Source organism: Sminthopsis crassicaudata, chromosome 6, assembly GCF_048593235.1.
Source record: "Sminthopsis crassicaudata isolate SCR6 chromosome 6, ASM4859323v1, whole genome shotgun sequence".
NCBI lineage: Eukaryota > Metazoa > Chordata > Mammalia > Dasyuromorphia > Dasyuridae > Sminthopsis > Sminthopsis crassicaudata.
This window is the reverse complement of record NC_133622.1, coordinates 161,679,919-161,687,651: the sequence shown is the minus strand read 5'-3', so window position 1 is coordinate 161,687,651 and position 7,733 is coordinate 161,679,919. Positions and strand designations below refer to the sequence as shown.

General features: G+C 38.9%; 1 protein-coding gene across 1 annotated transcript in view; it reads left to right on the top strand.

The window, feature by feature from the left end:
- The first annotated feature begins 7,618 nt into the window (after window positions 1-7,618).
- The window catches only part of HPSE (heparanase), a 51,519-nt gene continuing 51,404 nt past the window's right edge, over window positions 7,619-7,733 (top strand). The window contains exon 1 of the mRNA XM_074276111.1: window positions 7,619-7,733. This exon is cut by the window's right edge and continues 579 nt beyond it. The gene's annotated coding sequence lies outside the window, so the exon portion shown is untranslated.

Here is a 7,733-nt window from a genome sequence, read left to right as displayed (position 1 = left end):
CACTGACTTGGGGAGGGGGGGAGCATGAGATAGAAACTCCTTGAAGGAGAGATTTTCCTTGAACCTTTCCCTCTAAAAAGACCCACCCCAGGTAATCAAGATAAGTGGTTTCCTTCTGTTTATCTTGGTGGTACTAGTTGAGTCCAGGACCACTCCTACTTAGGCCTACCTAAGCTGATCTAGATTTCAGCTCAATAGGAGTTGGAGATTAGTCCAGGGACACTCATTCAAACTGAAAATTTCTATTCAATTCTGGAAAATCTCTGATTTCAACTCAAACTGCCCCTGCCTCTAGCTAAAGTTTCAATGATAAAAAAGGGGCAACCAGGCTCAACTCCTTGCAGAGAAGCCAAAGCAGAAATCATGCCAGGCCAAGGGACTTCCCTTGGCATAGCTGCCTGGGAGGACTCTCTGCCTACTGAAAAGACATTCTCTTTTCAGCATTAATTCCTCTTTATCTCTTTCATCTATTTCCCTAACAGGACTATACCCCTCTTTACCTCTCTGTTGGGATTTCTCTGCTAGGAACTTTATCTCTCTCTCTCTGCCAGGACTTGTCTGCTCGACCTTTACTTCTCTGTTAGGACCTTGCCACTAAGGAAGTCAGCCTCCTTGCAAAAAAGCTGATTTCCCAGTACCAATAAACTTATTTTGCCAGCCTAACTTTTCCGGTTTGTAAATTCATTTACAAAGGACTTGTGCCGATCAGAAGAGGGTTCCCACAACTCTCTGTCCTGCTCAGATCCTCGCCACCATTATACTTGCCTCCAGCCATATCTCTGGCTTCTACTGGTAAAAGAAATACTCTTTCCCCTCAATGATGAAAATTCTGTTCATGTCTGGTCATACCTTTCACACTTCAGTAACTTTGAACTCCTGGAGATCATTACCCAAACTCCATTCCCCAACCTACCACCAAATTCTTCATTTCCATTCTCCTCAATCTTCCCACAAAGATTCTACTGAATTCCACCCAGTCCTTCTCCTGCGGCCTCTGGAATACCTGTGCTATAGGCAACACATTTAATCTTAAAACTTTTTTCTCTCACCTCTTCTATCTACTATCTTTTTCTGAAAGCTGGCATTCTCCTGATGATATGACCTTCTTGGTCATCCTTTCCAGTAATAGTTGCACCTTCACTCATTTTCCTCAGTTCATTGGTCAAAACAGAGGAATTAGAGTACTTCTAGCTCTCCATTGCCACTTCCATGTTCTCCTACTCTCATCTCTCAGTAATCTTTCTTTTTTTTATTTTTTTTATTTAATTTTTATTTTATTTTATAATTATAACTTTTTTTTTGACAGTACATATGCATGGGTAATTTTTTACAACATTATCCCTTGCACTTACTACTATTCAGATTTTTTCCCTTCCTCCCCCAACCCCCTCCCCCAGATAGCAGGCAGTCTTATACATGTTAAATATATTACAGTATATTCTAGATACAATATATGTGTGTAGAACCGAATTTTTTGTTGCACAGGAAGAATTGGATTCAGAAGGTAAAAATAACAGTTTACACTCATTTCCCAGTGTTACTTTTCTGGATGTAGCTGATTCTGTCCATCATTGATCAATTGGAATTGGATTAGCTCCTCTCTATGTTGAAGATATCCATTTCCATCAGCATACATCTTCATACAGTATCATTGTTGAAGTGTATAATGATCTTCTGGTTCTGCTCGTTTCACTCAGCATCAGTTGATGTAAGTCTCTCTAAGCCTCTCTGTATTTCTCCTGTTGGTCATTTCTTACAGAACAATAATATTCCATAACATTCATATACCATAATTTACCCAACCATTCTCCAGTTGACGGACATCCATTCATCTTCCAGTTTCTAGCCACTATGAAAAGGACTGCCACAAACATTTTGGCACATACAGGTCCCTTTCCCTTCTTTAGTATTTCCTTGGGATATAAGCCTAGTAGTAGTATGGCTGGGTCAAAGGGTATGCACATTTTGATAACTTTTTGGGCATAATTCCAGATTACTCTCCAGAATGGTTGGATTCTTTCACAACTCCACCAACAATGCATCAGTGTCCCAGTTTTCCCACAGCCCCTCCAACATTCATCTCAGTAATCTTTCTTTTGAGTTCATGCTATTCATGTCTACCACCAAATCCTGGTCAGAATCTACCATCAAAATTCTGGTAGCTGTTATCTATTGACCGCCAGTTCACTTTTCTTTCTTTGCTCACTGAATTCAATACCTGGTTCACAATTTTTCACTCTTGCCCAATTCCTGTCCTTATTTTAGAGGACTTCATTATACATATTAACTTTTCTCAAATATCCTACTCAGTTCCTCAACCTCCTCATCTCCCATGAGCTACTCTTCTACCCTACCCAAGACTCACACAAAAATCAATGCCATGACCTTGTCATACTTCACATATATACTATCTTCTTCTATGTTCATAGACTCCACCTTTATCCAATCATAATCTATTGGCTTTTTTATTTTTTCCCTCTGCCTTCTCTTACAAAACTCTACTGTTCATCTGTACCATGACTTTCAATCCCTTAACTCCAATTCCCCTTTCTACCCTCTCCTCTTTTCCCCATTTTAATCCTTAGTGAACTAATTCAACTCTTCACTGTCCTCTCTTAAATCCCTAGCCTCCTTATCATATAGCCAATTTTGCCCAATCCAAACTATCCTTGGATCACTCCCACCAAAGGAGCTGCTTTTGCTCCTACATATATTCTATCGAATAAAAATTTTTTAAAAATCATACAACCATTTTGTGTTCACTTCAGGTTTGTTGCACAACCTCAACTGAGCCCTCACTACTGCTAGACAATTCTACTATACTTCCCTTATGAACTCATTATCCCATTCTCCACTATGGTCCTTTCAATACTTTTCATTCCTTCTCAAACTTCTCATGGTTCCCTGTCCTGAGTGGAGACTCAGGAGAGAATCTGGATTTATGTTCTATAGAAAAAATTTGAAATTATTTGCCATGATCTTCCTCTTCTTTCTTTTTCATCTATTATTCAGATGCTTTCTTTCTCTATCTTTTCCTTCAACCCATCTCACATGATGAAGTCGCTTTATTCTTACTGTCAAGATATTAGGAAACATCCTATTTTCTAGTACTAAAGCCCAGCAAGAAATCTGTGTCAAAACAACAATCCTTTGAACTCATTCTCTGGATGATCTCATCCTCTGGTAAAATCATACAATTTTTGGATTGCTTTGATCTCTATTTCCCCTGGAATCCTAAAGGAGCTGGTATTGAAGCCAACATACCATTTTCACGATCAATTAAATCTCCTAACATGCTAACTGAACCAAAATGTGCTTTGTATCTTCTGTTCCCACCATACTACCTCTGGTTCTGTGCCTCACTGAATGATTAAAATTTGAGACAATTTGGGGACTGTTCCCAAAAGACCTACAAATGCCTGTCCCAAGAATGGCAACAGTGGAAACTGTTTCCTGAAGACTTATTGGGTTCCTCTTTTTTCTGGTTTTCATGTATAAACCTACTCCTGCCACAAGCCATAAAGAAGCCTTTTTTCTCAGGACTTCTGCATGCAAGCATTTCCCTCACTTTGAAATTAAATTTCTGTTTGATTCCTGACTCTCCTGTCCTTAGTCTGCTTTATTCACCTCTTGCCACTCACAGATTAGGTCTGGTTGACATTTTCAAGGCTAACCCCTCTGCTTGTTCAAGTGTTTTCATTCTACTCCATGTCCTTTAACAGATTACTTCCTCTGTCATTCCCAGTTTTTCACTTATTTTCATTCTCTCCATTTAATAGCACATTCCCTACTGTCTATAAACAAGCTTATGTCTTCCCCAACATCTGATCCTTCTATCTCCAGAAACTATCTTCCTATATCTCTGTTCTTTGTAAGGAAGCTTACAAATAAATAATCTAGAATAGATGTTGCCACTTTGCTCCCACTCTCCTTAAATGCTTACAACCCAATTTTGGCCTTATTATTCCACCAAAAATGCTCTCCCCCGTAGTATTAATGATCTTTTAGTTGTCATATCCAATGGCCTCTTCTCAATCTTCATTTCCCTTCACCTTTCTATAACTCTTGACTTTGTTGATCACTTTCTCCCCTTTGATATGCTTTTCTATTTAAATTTTCAGAAAATTACTCCCACATGGTTCTTCTCCTATATATCTGACCTCTCATCTATTTTTTTTCTGGCTCCTCTCCCAGATCATGCTTTCTAACTATAGGTGTCCCTCAGAGTTTTTCCTGGATCCTCTCCCTCCATATTATTTCACTTGGTGATTTCATTTAATATTAAATACAGATTATTATTATTTTATTTTAATTATTATACTTTAATATTATATTGATGATTATCAGATCTACCCATCCTATCAAACTCTGTGCTAACTTCCAATCTTACATTTCTAACTGACTTCCAGACATCTTGAATTGGATATCCAGAAGACATTTTGCATTTAATATGCCCAAAATATAATTTATTATCTTTCCCCCTAAATCACTCCGTTTCCCATCCCTATTACTGCACAGGGCACCAGCATACTCTTAGTCCCTCAGGCTCACAACCTAGGAGTCTTGTTGGATTTCTTACCATCTCATCCCTCATATCTAATCTATCATTAGAACCTGTCTCTTTTACCTCTGTAGCATCTTTTCAATAAGCCCCCTTCTCTCTGACATTGCCACCATTCTAATGCAATCCTTCTTCACCTCATGCCTGGACTATTGTAATAGTATGCTGGTGGGTATAGCTGCTTCAGATCTCTCCCCTCTCCAATCTATCCTCCATTCCACCACAAAAAAAAGATTTTCCTATAGTGAGTTTCAGAATATTTTACCCTTCTCCCCACATAATAAACTCCAGTGACTCCCTATTCCCACCAGGATCAAATACAAAATTCTCCATCTCGCATTCAATGAGCTTTGTAACAGCCTCTTCTCACATTTCCAGGGTTCTTAGTCCTTGATATGCTCTTTTGTCCAATAATATTGGTCTCCTTAGTGTTCCAGAAACAAGACACTCTTATTTTGAAGCTCTGGGCATTTTCTTTGGTTTTCTTCCATGCCAAGAATGGTCTCCTTCCATCTCTCTATCTCCTGGTTTCCTTTAATTCCCAACTAAAATTCCACCTTTTTACTGGAAGCCTTCCCCACATTTTAATTCTAATATTTTCCTTCTATTAATTTTTTTTTTTTTTTTTTTTTTTTACTATTTATCCTATGTATAGTTTGCTTTGTAAACATTTGTTTTCATGTTTATCTTCCCCATTAGATTGTAAACTCCTTGAGGGAAGGGATTATCTTTTACTTCTTTTTGTATTTCCAGTCCTTAGAACATAGTAGGAGTTTCAAAAGGTTTTTTGATTGACTTAAAATATATATGTTAGGTTTTTAGGAGAGTATAAACTCACATGAATCTTTAGTAAAAAAAAAAAAAAAAACTAATTCAAACAGGGCCTGCATTAGAAGGGAATAAGGAAGTGATAGCACATTGTACTCCTATCTCACATGGACCTCTATCTGCATCATGGATTAAGAAGGACGTTGATAAACTGTAGTAGTATGCTGAGGAGGCTAAGGGGGTTGGTGAAGGGCCATAAATCCATGGCATTGGTTGAAGGAACTAGGGGTGTTTAACTTTGCAAAGACAAATTTCAGGAGAGAAGAAATGTAAGAAAAAAGCATTTTGTTAAATATATAAGTATTTAAGCCTTTACAAGTATAACCTCATTTATACAGCTATTATAGGAGTGTATAGTTATACTTGTAAGCCTTTACAAGTATAACTTCATTTGATTCTCATAACAATTCTGGAGCATAGCTGCTATTATCCCCATTTTACAGATAAGGAAACTAAGAGGTTAAATTAGTAGTTAGGTTATTTCAAATCCAGCCTTATATCCACTAAGTCATCTCACAACCTAAAATAGTTGCTTCCAAATATTTAAAGCACTGTCATATATAGGAAGGATTAGATTTGATCTGCTTGACTCCAGAGAACAAAACTGTCAGCAATGGATGGAAGTGACAGATGCCATTTTAGGCTTAATGTTGGAAAGAACTTTGATCTTTAACTGTTTCCTATTTTTACAAAATCCCTTAATGTTCCTGATGTGTAGTTGCCTAACCTCTGCCTGAAGATCTCTGTGAAGGAGGACCCTCCCACTTCTCTGGGCAGCCCAGTTCCCTCCTGAGACTTTCTAGCCACTCTCTGGACTGTTTCTCATTAACACAAAATAAATCCAAGGAAGTGGATTCCAGGGAGTCAGACGGGAGGGAATTAAGGACTGACTAATTGCTCGGGGAGGAGGAGAAGGGGAATGGAGGAGCTTTCTGAAAGTCTCTTGGAGAGCAGCTCAGCTGTGTCATTTGGTTTTAATTGTTTTCTTGTCTTTTTTTTTTTTTTTTTTTTTTTTTTGCCATTGGCATTGTTTTCCTGGTTCTGCTTACTTAGCTCAGCAATGATCTGTGTTGTCAAAGGAAGAGAGGAATTCTAACCCATTAGCTTTTTTTGGCTGCCAAGTCACATAGCTGACTCCTAATTCGTCCTCTCAATCTATTAACCCCTTTCTGCCTCACCTACTACACTGATGCTTTTCTGCCTGAAATTTTTGTCTGGGACTCCTCTTTTTTACTGTCCCCATGAATATGATTGAGCACCTAGGTGCCTCAGTGGATGGAGCACTGAGCCTGGAGTGAAGAAGTTGCTGTTGTTGTTACCTGACATTGAAATCAGACTTCAGATCCTTACTAGCTTTTTAATCTCTGTTAGCCTTAATCTACTTGGAGAAGGAAATGCAAACACTCTATATCTTTGCCAAGAAAACCCCACAAATGGTATTGGCATGGTGTGGTACACAGGATCAAGAAGACAAGACTCACTAACAACTACAAAGAGTATATTTTAAAATGATTTTCTTTAGTCAATATGTGGAGCTAGGTGATAGTATTAGAGGACCTGGCTTGAAGTCAGCAAGACCTGAAATGGAACCCCACCTGAGACAAGAGCTGTATGACCTTGGGCAAGTCACCTAACCTGTTTGCCTCGGTTTGTTCACGTGTAAAATGAGCTGGAGAAGGAAATGGCAAGCCATTCTTGTATCTTTGCCAAGATAACTCCAAATGAAGTCATGATAAGAGATTATTAGTTATTCTCTCCCCATTTCCTTCTGTTTTCTGTTCACTCTCTTCCATATTAAATTGTACATTGTCTTTTCAACTACTTGTCAATCAGTCAACAGACATTTATATCAGGCATTATGCTAAACGCAGGGGATACAAAGGCAAGCGGAAAAAAAATCTACTCTCATTCTATGTGTACATTATTCTGATTCTCCTCACTTTCCATGATCTCATATCACCGTTCCCCAAATCTCTTTCTGTTCCCCTATTTTATCCTCTTTGATGGCTCTGTGGTATCCCGTTTCTCTGAGGTACTACGGTTTTGGCAGAGTGGTTCAGTAGCTAGAGCACTGGCTTCCAGGTCAGGGGGTAAGCTCACCTGCCGAGGCTCAGCCTTACATCCTTACCCCTAGAGTTTTTCCTTAAATACACGGGAGCCTCCGGCCAATTTGGCTCAAAGTACCAGGATGTCCTCTGCCAGAAGGGTGTCGGCTCAGGCTGCCTGAGCAAATAGAAGGGCGTGAGTGCTTGGTTTCGTTTGTTAACAGGATACCTCAGAACTGAGCGAAAACCCAAAGGAAATAGGAGTAACTGATAGGAGGGTGGGACTCGAGGAGGTAGAG